This window comes from Lepidochelys olivacea (genome assembly GCF_965140295.1).
Source record: "Lepidochelys olivacea isolate rLepOli2 genome assembly, chromosome: 7".
In the NCBI taxonomy this organism is placed as follows: domain Eukaryota; kingdom Metazoa; phylum Chordata; order Testudines; family Cheloniidae; genus Lepidochelys; species Lepidochelys olivacea.
This window is the reverse complement of record NC_140417.1, coordinates 69,107,925-69,121,443: the sequence shown is the minus strand read 5'-3', so window position 1 is coordinate 69,121,443 and position 13,519 is coordinate 69,107,925. Positions and strand designations below refer to the sequence as shown.

Here is a 13,519-nt window from a genome sequence, read left to right as displayed (position 1 = left end):
GGACCACTAACACATCTAGAATGGAGATCAGTTTTACAATCATACAAAAGCGGTGATAAAGGGACAAATTCTGCCCTCAGTAACACTTTGAGGAACAGAAGCACGTCCTTCAGAGTGGGGACTGTGTCTTTTGTATGTTGCACAAAGTTCCGTAGGCATTTGAGGAACTACACAAGTTTTTATTAGTCATCAAGGTTCAAGTCCTTTGCTCCTTGATACAGGACTCCAAGGTCAGTGCAGTGCTGAAAGATTTCTGTCAGTCAGTAACAAAAAGAAAACAACAAGTTTTACCTCCACCTCTTTATTTCTCAAGCCAACAGGTATAAACCTTTTTAGAAGACAATTCCAAATCCAGTTTTATTGGAGAGTGATAGCTCCTTACTTTGATCATTCAATCACCCCTCTGAATCACCCCCACGCCCCTCCAGGAAAAACTGTGAAGCAAAGAGCTTGAGCTTTGAAGCTGTCGCAGATGCCAATGTTTCAAGGGCAAGTCAAGATGCTTTCTTCCAGACTCAGCACTTGGCAACCAACAATCCATTTCAATACATGCACAATTTCATTGGTGAAAAATTAAATTAAGCAATCTGGTCTGGTTTTCAAATACATGAAAGTTACAAAATTTACTACACCAGAAGCCCAAATTACTCCAAGACACAGGTACACCACATGATGCTAGTGTTTCTCTCTTCCCAGCTGAGAGATCTTGTGTAGAAGCCAAGGAGATCTGAGTCTAATCCCACTTCTACTACAGATTCCTTAGAATATCAGGGTTGGAAGGGACCTCAGGAGGTCATCTAGTCAACCCCCTGCTCAAAGCAGGACCAATCCCCAATTTTTGCCCCAGATCCCTAAACAGCCCCCTCAAGGATTGAACTCACAACCCTGGGTTTAGCAGGCCAATGCTCAAGCCACTGAGCTATCCCTCCCCCATATGACCCAAGGCAAGATCATTTGATCTCTGAGTTTGACCTCCCTATCTGTCAATTGGGACTAGCAATATCTCCTTGCTCCTACCTATTATCTGTCTTGTATGTTTAGATTGTGAAATCTAGCCGCAGATGCTTGTGTGCATATTGTGTTATCAAAATGGCCTTGGTCCCACGTGGGAAAGATGAAGCTTAGCAATGTTGTAGACTCTAGGGCGAGGCAGAGATTGCTACTAACGTACCTCCCCTTACACAGTATACGTTTACACAAGTCCAGCCTGCCATCACAATTCAAGTCACCAAGGGTTTATCTACTGCACAGCTCTGCTGCTCCCTCCTCCCAATCTCTAACCCTGTTTCCTCAATCGCTCAGCTGATAAACATGGCAGCTTCCTGCGGCAATACATCTGCTAGCCGATGATGAGCCCCTGTGCGAGGATACAGAATTAAATCAACCACCGTCAAGCAGATTTTCCAATCCGATCATCTGGCCCCACGCTAATTAGACCGTTAAAAGCCCCGCCTAGGAGTCAGCCAAGGAGGGTCCCGGCTTCCCGCGGGGAGGCACTACAAGGCGAGATCGTTCCCGACACCGACCTACAATTTTTAACTCGGTCCCCTTTATGCTTTATACAGCTCTGCAGGACCGTGCTTCAGCTCCCCTCCAACCTGCCATGCGGGGTGCAAGGGACGGAGTCAGGAGAGCCAGCCGCTTCCTTGCACTTTCTGCAGCCGTATCCGCCAACCCGCTCTCCCCGGCAGGGACTGGGGCTGTTTAGCTGCGGCCGTCAGGCTGCAGCCCCCCCGGCACATCAGCGATCGCTGGGCCCGCCAGCCCCGGGGTGGGGAGAGGCCGCCGGTACTCACACTGGAGCCGCATTCTGGCAGCACGCGTGTGCAGGGACCCCGCCGGCGCCTCCTCCCCAGCACCTGCGAGCCGGGCCCCCGCCTCGGCAAGTCTGGCTACAGCTCGCTCCCAGCCGCCCTGCAGGTGAGTTAATCAACACCACGTGCCCCGATTCCCAGGGCGGGAGAGTCCCGTTGCAGCGCGCCGCCGCGGGGTGCCGGGCTGTGTGCGCGCGCGTGACTCAGCAAGAGAAGGGATTTAAAACCCAGGAGCATGAATGCCTTTATTTGTGGCGCCTCAGGAACGTGGCTCAGCCGAACCAAGGAGAATCAATGCCTGCAACACGTGAAACCAGGCCGTTTACTGGGCAGCCTCCTCTGCCAGGGTCAACTGGGTCAAGAGCTCTGGCTTGGTGGTAGGGGACTGACGGCTGGCGAGCTCCTGCCCCCCGCGCTTCAGGCCATCCGGTGGAGCGCGGGTCCGCTGCTCTCTCTGAGCGTTTACCTTTCTGCCACGCATCCGTCCCTGCCGGAGAACTGGCAGGGTTTAGAGGGCAGGGTGGTAGAGTGGCTCCGGAGATGGACAGGACTACTCCGGTGTCTTCCCCCTTCAAGGGAGGGCACTGGTGCTTAATCAACTAGTCCTGTCCAGGCTCTGGTACCGGCTCAACACCCTGGTCCCGGCCCCGGATTTCCTGGCCAACCTCCGGACGTTGATTCTGGAGTTCTTCTGGTCAGGACTGCACTGGGTCTCTGCAGGGGTTCTCCATCTACCCCTGGAGGAGGGAGGGCAGGTCTCTGCACTCAGGTCCATGTCTTCCGCCTCCAGGCCCTGCAGAGGCTCCTTTATGGTGCAGGTAGTCCGGCGTGGAGTGTACTGGCACACGCTTTCCTGCGCTGCTTCCGAGGGCTCCGATATGACCGGCAGCTCCTTTACCTCCATCCGAGAGGTCTTCCGCGAGACCTCTCCGGGCTGCTGGTCTTCTACCAGGACCTCCTCCGGACCTGGAAACTGTTCACAGCGACCAGGTCCGTGGCGGCCTCCATGGGGGAAGATCTCCTCGCGGAGCCCCTGCTATACAACCCCCAGCTGCATGTACAGGTGGCGGAGTCTCCCTCGATGCACCAGAGGTTGGTCCTGGCAGAAGTTACCAGAGTTGGAGACCTCCTGGATTATGACCGGGGAGACTGGCTGGATCCCCTAACGCTCGCTCAGCGCATGGGGCTCTCCAGACCTCGTACTCCCCTGCGCATACTTCAGGAGGTGAGGGCCGCTTTGCCGCCTGCTGCTCGGGTTTACCTCGACCGGGTCCTAAAAGAGGGCATGCCCTGCCCACCCTCCACCCCAGGCCCTCCGGACCTTTTCATCGGGCCCCTGCCCCGTGGACCCAACCGACCCCCTCTGCCCCTTCACAGTGAGCCGGCTACGCGAGCTGCAGCTGGTCCGGTTCCAGACCGCACCAAGGAAACATCTCTACACGCTTGTGCTCCACACCCTTCATGTCCTCACCCTCGCGTCCCGCCCTGACACAAAGTGGCGGGACCTCCTGCCACCTCTAGAGGGTGCGGAACCCCGGTGGGCCAGCCTATATTCCACCTTAGTCCTGAGGCCCGCCGGGGATATCAGTTGGCGGCTCCTTCACGGGGCCGTGAGCACGGGCGTGTACTTGGTGCGGTTCACCCCAATCCCGGACACCTGCCCCTTTTGCGGCGTGAGGGAAACCCTGGCGCACGTCTACCTGGAGTGCGCCAGGCTGCAGCCCCTATTCCGGCTCCTCACGAATATTTTGTTAAGATTTTGGTTGCACTTTTTCCTTCACCTCCTAATCTATGCACTCCCTGTCTGTGGCCCCATTAAGTCGCGGGACCTCCTGGTCAACCTCCTCCTGGCCCTGGCTAAAGTGGCCATCTATAAAACCAGGGTGAGGAGGTTGGCCGATGGAGTCTCCTGTGACTGTGGGGCCTATTTCCTATCCTCCGTCCGTTCACGCCTCCAGGCAGAGTTCCTCTGGGCGGCGTTCACTGACTCCCTTGACGCCTTTGATGAGCAGTGGGCGCTGTCCGGGCTTCTCTGCTCGGTATCCCCATCAGGTTCCCTTCGTTTGACCCTTTGACCGCACTCCTGTCCCTGTTGTTCATTCGTTGTCCCCCATAAGTATTTGGTTTTCCAGGTCCTGTGGACCCCCTCCTTAGGCTGGGAGGGGGGGATCCTTTAGCAGTGGGTGGGCATGGATCCCAATAAAACATGTGAAACCAGAGAACCAGCCTTAAATCCATCCACATTCAGCCAAGCATTTACTGAGCTGTTGGAGTCCCATTAAGCCTCAATTTACAGTTAAGCCTGTGCTTTGGTGAAAGGGATGGGCATGGAGCAGGCATACATGCATTCTTGACTCTCTCATTTTCAACCCAGTGAATGAAAATCTTGCATGTTGATACATTCTTCCTTATGCTGTTTAACACTAGTAGTTTGTACCTAATCAACTCTTTGCATAATAAATATACCACTACTACACTGGAATTACAGAAAGCTCTTTTGATAAGTAAGATTATCTCATATTTAAGAAGGCAAAATGAATAAATGCCCTTCATAGAGTTTTTTAATTAAACAAGCTTTTTCTCTCTTCAGCAGGGCTACATTAGCTGTTGGTGAGGCAGAATGGTAGTGGAGGGCAAGACTTATTTTAAGATTTTTTTTCACGGGTGAATTTCAGCTTATTAAAAGTGGAAAGAGTGAAAGCACTGGTTTAAAGCCAAAGGCGGTGTGTTCCGGTATTCATTAGTCTAGTAAATACAATTATCGTTGCTTCTGAAATGCTTACAGGTAGATTCAATAGAATATACTTCCTCACATTAATCAGCCAGTAATGTATCACAATGTTTAATAAACACTGAAGTCCTTCAGGAACAGAGACTACCAATTGCTTGTGGTTATTAGGCATCACCCATAGCTGGACCAAGTACTTATCCTTAGAGCCCTGTGTGGATACAAAATTTGTATCCGTATGTGATCTGCAAACATGGTCAGCAGATATAAAGCGGATATCCGCAGATTTACAGGGCTCTACTTCTCCTCACTAGTGAGTTAATATGATGTACAGTTTGAGAGTTCTCATGAACTTGAACACAAATGCATCAGTCATGTGCAGTTGTATTTACACAAGTTGGCGTGATTGGGCCCTGGCACACGTATATTTAGAGTGTGCCAGGCTGCAGCCCCTTTTTCGGCTCCTCACAAATATTATGCTTTTGGCTGCACTTTTCCCTTTCATTTATACACTCCCCATCCGTGGCCCCACAAAGTCGCAGGATCTCCTGGTTAACCTCCTCCTAGCCCTAGCTAAAACAGCCATCTATAAAACCAGAGAGAGGAGGTTGGCCGATGAAGCTTCCTGCAACTTTAGGGCCGTTTTCCGATCCTCAGTACATTCACGTATCCGTGCGGAGTTCCTCTGGGCGGCGTACACCGACTCCCTTGACACCTTTGAGGAGCAGTGGGCACTGTCCGAGGTTCTCTGCTCAGTGACCCTATCTGGTTCCCTCTGTCTGACTCTTTGATTGACGGGAAGAGCGAGAGACTCCAGCCCCAGCCATTACCGCTGTGGATATCATTATCACCACCACCTAGGAGGGGCCCTTTCACACGTGGGTGCATGCCCCCCCCCCAAACTGCCCACCCTGCAGCCTTGTCCATCTTGTTGGGCACTCTCAGGAGAGGAATAGTTGGTGACACTGGGCGTGGCACTAGGTAACTCAGGAGGGAGGAAGACCATGAGTGTCGAGGAAGCCCCCTCGCTCTGGGCCCAGGCAAGCCTGAACACTTCTCTCCCCTGAAGGGTGCTGTGTTATACATTGCATTTGCTTTTGTTTTGTTTGTTTTATCTTCTTTGGTGATTTGTGTAAGTGTGTTACACAAATAAATTTTTTTCTGCTTCAAAAAAAAAAAAAATATAGAGGCCAGACCTTGAGTAAGTTTTCCTTGAGAGCTGCTAACTCAAGCTATCTGTAGTGTGTTCACTAGTGCCACAAAGCAACAACGGAGAGCTTTTAGTCCTCCAGTGCCTTCCCAGGAACCCTCTTCCCTGTGACCTTTTCTTGACATCTACACATTCCCTGTTCCTGCCTGAAGTCACCTATAGTGCCTTGCAAATCTGCAGATATCTGCTTTATATCTGTGGACCACTTTTGTGGATTGGGTGTGTGCATACAAATTTTGTGTCCATGCAGGGCTCTCGTCATCTACCTTGCAAATAGGCCTGCTCAGCGCTCTTCCACCTAGTTGCTTGCAACTTCAAGTACCACCAACTGCTCTCATTGCTTGTACAGAGCTCCATTTTCTGAGAATCTTCCCCCCCAGCATATTCCCAGTATGTTGTCAACAAGCTGGAGGCTGGCACCAAGGTACGCCATGGTGGGTTTCTGCTGCAAGGCTAGAAAAGTCCACAGTTTTAGGTTTCAAGAGGCATTGTGAAACATTTCTCCAAAGTATGCCTTAGCATCACAATAAATCCCTAAAAGCATATGAACACATGACTATTAAATATTCTACAGGACATTATATTATGACTATAAATTGGAAAGTACTGCAGTAGAACTTTACTGAACTGCATTTTGACAAGCCACAAATCTGCAGTGTAATTGTTTAGGGGATTTTGCCATGATGGCAGCAATGTCATGGTTTTGGCCTTTCTAAGGCTCGTGTCTTTGCTGCTAGGCCATGTATGCCTTATGATGTCTGGAGCAGACTTTTCATAATAAAACTTTTGTATTTTAAACATGATGCTACAGTGCTGTTACTCATGTTGTTTTGTTTTTAAAGTTTATCAGTTAACTGAAGCAATAACCAATAAATACACCTTTTAGAAATGTAATGGACTGTAATTGACACCAAACTAGCACAGGCAGTCTCACCAAATATGTTCAAAATCCACAGAAACTCCAAGGCAAAAACTAAGTTAACCTGGAGTAAAGTTGGAAGAATGCATAAATAATGCAATAAACTATGGGAGAATAACATTTGAGAACACTGTAGTCAGGGCCGTCCCTACCCATACGCAAAGTACGCAGCTGCGTAGGGCACCAGGAAATTTGGAGCACCAAATTTCCTGGTTCCCTACACAGCTGCCTGCTGCTCCAGCCCCTGCTCCATTCCAGCCCCGCCTCTTCCCACCCTTGCTCCGCCCCCCATTTCCTCAGGTTGGGCCTGCACTCACCGGCGGCGGGAAGTGCAGCGACCTGGCCCCAGCTGCACCACCGGTGAGTGCTGGGGGGTGGTTCCCTCCTGCCCCCCAAGCCAGCCCCCACCCCACCGCGGAGGCCTGGGCCCCCCCACACACACCCTGCAGGGGGGCTGCGTAGGGTCCCAGAATGGCTAGGGACAGCCCTGACTGTATTTTTTTTGAGAAAACTACAAATATTAGAAATCTTGGAAATTCAAGTTTGATCTTATGTATAGACGTTACAATGTTGTTTGGCGGCGTTATTGGCCTAGGGAATTGGGGGAAGCAGTCAATGTGACATATCTTGATTTTAGTAAGCCTTTTGACACAGTCCCATATGAAATTCTCTTAAGCAAACTAGGGAAATGTGGTTTAGATGAAATAACTATAAGATGGATGCACAACTGGTTGAAAGACTATACTTGAAGAGTAGTTATCAATGGTTCACTGTTAAACTGGGAGGGGGGTATCGAGTGGGGTCCTGCAGGCGTCAGTCCTAGGTCTGGTATTATTCAATATTATCATTAATGCTTTGGATAATGGAGTGGGGAGCATGCTTATAAAATCTGGAGATGGCACTGAGCTTGGAAAGGTTGCTAGCACTCTGGAGGACAGGATTAGAATTCAAAATTACTTTGACAAATTGGAGAATTGATCTGAATTCAACAAGATGAAATTCAACAAAGACAAGTGAAAAGTACTAAATTTAAGAAGAAAAAAATCAAACGCACAACTAAAAATGGGGAATAATTGGCTAAGTGCTGACAAGGATCTGGGGATTATAGTGGATCACAAATTCAATATAAACAATGTGATGCAACTATGAAAAAGGCTGATCTTGTTCTGGGGTGTATTAAAAAGAGGTATTGTATGTAAGACATGGGAGGTAATTATCCCACTCCAATCAGCACTAGTGAGGCCTTAGTTAGTTGAAGTACTATGTCCCATTCTGTGTGCTACACTTTAGGCAGGATGTGGACAAATTGGAGAGAGTCCAGAAGAGAACAACAAAAATAATAAAAGGTTTAGAAAACCTGACCTATGAGGAAAGGTTAAAAAACCTGGGCATGTTTAATCTTGACAACTGAAGACTGTGAGGAGGGAACCTGATAGTCTTCAAATATGTTAAGGGCTGTTATAAAGAAGATGGTGATCATGTCCACTGAAGGTAAGACAAGAAGAAATGGGATTAATCTGCAGTAAGGGAGATTCAGGTTAGATATTAGGAAATATCATTGTTTTTCAGGAAAAACTTTCTAACTGTAAGGGTAGTTAAGCACTGGAATAGGCTTCCAAGGAAGGCTGTGGAGGTTTTTATCGTCACTGGAGGTTTTTTAAAAACAAGCTAAGACAAAACCCTGTTTGAGAATGACTTCTCAAGGTCCCCTCCACTATGATTCTATGTGTGAAAATACACAGCTAAGATCACTCAAACTACCTTAACTCTACTCCTCTACCTATGCCCACAACAACTGAGAACTAAAAGACAGTCAATAGATATCTTCACTGCAGTAATGTATGAAAGTTGAAAGTGAGTTTACTTCCTTTTTATTCTACTGATTGAGAATTACTGTAGCAGGAAAACTAAACTGGCTTTAAAAATATGACCATACCAGGATTCACATAGCTACACAATACTGCTTTCTTTAAGACCATATGCAATCATCAAGGAAAAAAAAACAACACAGGCTTTTACATCGTTTTAGCAAATGTTTGGAACAATCATACAGGGCAGTTCCCCAAAAATGTATGGATGTTCAAATATAAAAGTTTGTCATATTGTGAGACTCAGACTATTCATGAGGCTAGTACATCTACGGATAAAAATACTTTGAGGGTCAGGCCCAAAATTAGGTGGATTACACATCAGGGATGTGCGTGATTATCACATTTTACATACTATAGAAACACACACCCAAATCAGAAACATGTGTCCGCCATAGTATTCCTCCAAATTATATTTTTAACACATCACACAGCATAATGTTTCAATGGTGGGGCTCCATGCATATATAGTACAACCTATGCCCCTTCTAATAATATATAGGGGCTAGTCACTAGGCATGTGCACCATTACTGTCTGCTTGATAGAATGTCTGACCTTAAGTTTGTATGATTGTTTCTTCTATGGGCTGCATCTTATTGTGGCTATGTGCCTTAAGACTCCTGCAGCCAATTTAGATGCTTCTTTAGGTCAAGTGTATTTTGTTGTTTTGTTAACTGAATCCTATGCCCAATGACAGCCATAAAGCACATGTGACCATGGTGTGCAGAATATACATGAGTACTATGAAGTCTATGAAGCCATGAATTTGTTACAACTGCCTTTGAAAATGTACCCTAATTGCCCCAGGGGAAGGCAGTGGATAGAAAATAATCAGGAAGCCATGTTGGTACTGAATAACCAAGCTAAATTCAACATTTATAAGAACACGTAGAAGAGAGATTTTTTTTAACCAAAAAGAAAAGGAGTACTTGTGGCACCTTAGAGACTAACCAATTTATTTGAGCATGAGCTTTCGTGAGCTAAAGCTCACTTCATCGGATGCATCACATGTAGCTCACGAAAGCTCATGCTCAAATAAATTGGTTAGTCTCTAAGGTGCCACAAGTACTCCTTTTCTTTTTGCGAATACAGACTAACACGGCTGTTACTCTGAAACCTTTTTTAACCAAGGCAGTCCCAGGATTTAGCGTTTGTGATAGGAGACAGGTTGGTGAGAGTTAAGAAGATATAATTCCCTAGTTAAGACCCCACCCAGTGCAAGAATGCTCTCTTTAAACCACTGAGCATAATACAGCCTAGTGCCTTTCTCACTGTCTTGAAGACAAATTGTAAACAAAAGAGATTCTCTCCTCCCCACCTCACTGTACTTTAGCAATCTGTGCAGTAACATAATTACAATATAGTGATAACATGACTGCCATAAATTATGCCTGTCATCGTACGTTAAAATCTTGGCTTCTGCAGGTTGTCAGCATTCCTTGCTTCTTTACTTAGCTTTTTGACTTTTCACCAACAGCACTGGCCCATCCCTAATAGCATGTTTGTTTCCTTCGTCTCAGGGCTGGGTTCTTTAAATGCTAACTGTCAAACCTGAGGGCAGTTATCCAAACAGGTATAAGCATGAAATCCTGTTTTCACAGATCAAAAAAGGATTTAAGAACAAATTGCATGATAAAAACCTACTTTAAAACTACTATACTCTAAATAAGTGTAGCTTTTTAGAGCTGGAATAAATCTGTGCAAAGTAGGAAAGCCAAGGAGCCTAGCTTAATTATAAATATTTCATTATTCGTAACCTGTATGATTACTAAAAATACCCTTTTAGTGTGTAGCTTATTTACGATAGATGAGATTCTGATTCTGTGTTCATCATTGCCCATATTAGAAAATACAACATCCATTCTTATGCAGTTTATACCTAATTTTTGGATTATACAAGAGCTAGTTAATTCCTGCATGGTCTGCTGCACTGAGTTTACAGTGGAGTTTTCCAGACTTACACCAATTGCACACATTTAATAATATGTCTCGGTGCTCTGGGTGTAAGTACACTAAGGAAAACAAATTTTATAAATAACTATCAGCAAATTTCAAACACTAATTTTTTTTTTTTTTTTTTTTTTTTACCACAGTAGCCCTTCAAGGAGTAATGCAGATACTACACTTCAGTATTATGCAGCTCTGAATGAAACCAATTATACAAGGAAACTCAACAAAGGTAAGCTGGTCTTAAAGGAGGTATGAAATCTGTTTGGCCTAAAATGCAAGTTTCGTTAAAAGAAAAGAAGGAAAAAAAAAAAAAAAAAGGAAAAGCATGTTTGGGAGTGGAGGGAGCAAATGACATTTAAGACTACCTAATAAATGCTTTCGTGATTTTTTTTTTTCAATTTCAATGAACACAATTTTTGTTGGAATGATTTAGGTTTCCTTGCAGTGCAGAAAATTCTGACCCAACAGGCATTGTACTAGTGGTTGCCCAGAGAACAGAACACTGGAGTGGGACTCAGGAGACTTGGCTGCTATTCCCAACTCTACCACCAGACTGCTGGTTGGTCTTGGGCAAGTCACTTCACCTCTATGCCTGTTTCCTCATCTATAAAATGCAGAAAATAATATTTGCCTCCTTTGTAAAGTTCTTTGAGATCTACTGATGAGCTGTTAGTGCACCCGTTCTCAAATTCTGATTTGCATGGTCCAACTCCCCTTCCAGCCTCAGTTCCATAGCTTCCCTACAACAACTGGGCCACTTAACTACACAGAATTAAAGAAACAAAATGAAAATAAAGCAGTTTTAAACTGATGGATGTGACTGCTTGGCCCTGGCCCCCCAGTCTATATTTTTTCTGTTTATTTTCTCTCTGATTGTAGAACTTTACTTGCATTAGATCTTCCCACAGTGTCAGAGACACAAGTTCTCTAATCTCTTCTGATTCTAGTTTTGTACTCTTATATGTTTATTACCCCTCCTGTTTTGCTGCTATGTACAAATTTAATGGCAAGTTCAATCTACGGTACATTTTAAAAAAATACAAAGCAGCCATGCAGGGTGGACAGAGGTACTTGAGTGTGTTTTTTTTTTTTTTCAGTCTGCAGAAAAATAATCTCTGGAAAGTCTGAATGTGTTCTGGACTAAGTTGCAATTCCCAGGAAGTGTCACTGCTTGGAGACCACCGCTTGTTTTTGCTTTATGCCAGAAGCAGTTCCACTTGGATAACCAATGTAGAAGAATCAGAAAGTGATGATAAACAAGGAGTGAAACTAAATAGGACAGCCAGGGTATCCAAACTAAGAGGATTTAAAGAGTAAACAAACAGCATAAAAAGCAAATTATTTGCTATTTGAATGATCCCACATGTAGGTATTTGTGACTCAAGAACCCCTCAATTTCAACTGGCAAGGGGGGGCAGAGTACAAGAATATCCTGATTCTGGTATAGAATGTGTGACCTGTCCCTCGGGGGAACACTGTACACCCCCATGTTCATCTTTATAAAATGGTTGTGTGGTATCCCATGCAAAGTTTGTCATGTTGGGTATCTTTGAAAGGCTTATAATGCACTGAGCATGGTTGTTATTGTGATGTTATAGTAATTGTTACAGTAATGTTATAGGTTATAATTTCATGTATATAGTTAGGAGGCTCAAAATGTATCCTCATGGCTTAAGCAAGCCCATGCAAAAACTCTCCAAGAACTCAGTTCACACCTCGTCAGGGCATGGATGGGACAAACCCAGCCCAGCCTCACAGGAACAATGGATACTGGCTTAGGAAGCAGCAAAAGAATCTGTTAGACCCTTGAGGGAGTCACCCACTTCCTTTGGGCAGTTTGGGACTGCGATGAGGTAATACTCACTTGACTCTGAAGGGGTGGGGGTAAAGCCAAGAGGAAAGAAAGAACATGATAAAAGGGAGAGACATTTTGCCATGCTCTCTTTCTTCCACCTACATCTACAGACATCACCACCACCAAGCAACTAAAACGCTGATGGAAGGGGAGAGCCTGACTGAAAAGTAACCAGCCAGCCTGTGGTGAGAAGCATCTAAGTTTTAAGGACATTCAAAGTGTTAAGATCAGCTTAGAATGCGTTTTGCTTTTATTTAACCAAATCTGACTTATGCTTTGATTTATAATCCCTTAATCTGTCTTTATAGTTAATAAATCCATTTGTTTGTTCTACCTGAAGCAATGTGTTTGGTTTGAAGTGTGTCAGACTTCCCTTGGGATAACAAGCCTGGGGCATATAAATTTCTTTGTTAAATTGACAAACTTACATAAGCTTGCAGCGTCCAGCGGGCATTACTGGACACTGCAGTACAGAGGTTCCTAGGGCTGCGTCTGGGACTGGAGATGCTGGTTAGCGTCATTCGCTTGCAAGTAGCTGGGAGCAGCTTACATGGCAGAGGCTGTGTGTGAACAGCCCAGGAGTGGGGCTTCTCACAGCAGAACAGTGTAAGGCTCGTTCCCAGAGTCAAGGAGTGGAGTGGCCTAGCAGATCACTGGTCCAGACAACACCAGAGGGGATCACCACACTATGTACATTCTAGTTCATCAAAGAATGTCATGGGAGGTTTAAATGACAGCCAGGGTCATACTGGTCACGAATATAGTTGTGAAATGTATGCACAGATACTATGTAAGAAGTTATATGCTGCAAATATGTTTTAAAGTCTGTATCAAGGCAGAGTTAACAGACAGGCTTTCTGTCAGACATTGGATGTTTATTCTCCTGTCTCTCTGTCGGCATGTAAATTAAGCATTGTAAGCTACCTGGAGGGAGGCATGCTTACCTGTTAGATGTTTCTGTTGACTTAACATGTATAGGTACACAGAGGGGAAAGAGAACCTTATTTTAACATGCACCCCAAAGCTTTGTTTGGGCAACAAAGAAGACACCCTGTCCTCCCCAACCTAGGAAGTAAACGGGCAGCATGTTTACATTCATGAAAAAGAAATCAAAACCAAAACCAGTCTGTGTTGCAATGCTGCATGGGACGTTAAGGATAAGATAAACTTCTTT

General features: G+C 45.5%; 1 protein-coding gene and 1 long non-coding RNA gene across 4 annotated transcripts in view; one reads left to right on the top strand and one right to left on the bottom strand.

The window, feature by feature from the left end:
* PRXL2A (peroxiredoxin like 2A) overlaps positions 1-1,982 on the bottom strand; it is a 20,463-nt gene extending 18,481 nt beyond the window's left edge. Inside the window, exon 1 of one of the 3 annotated variants that reach the window (XM_084633404.1) lies at positions 1,797-1,982. The gene's annotated coding sequence lies outside the window, so the exon portion shown is untranslated. The remainder of the gene's footprint in view (positions 1-1,796) is intronic. The other 2 variants (XM_084633406.1, XM_084633405.1) reach the window with 2 other exon arrangements.
* On the top strand, positions 1,784-13,519 carry LOC311523434. Its single transcript, XR_014712336.1, has 3 exons — positions 1,784-1,920; positions 10,634-10,719; positions 11,588-13,519. It is a non-coding gene; the product is annotated as an uncharacterized lncRNA (long non-coding RNA).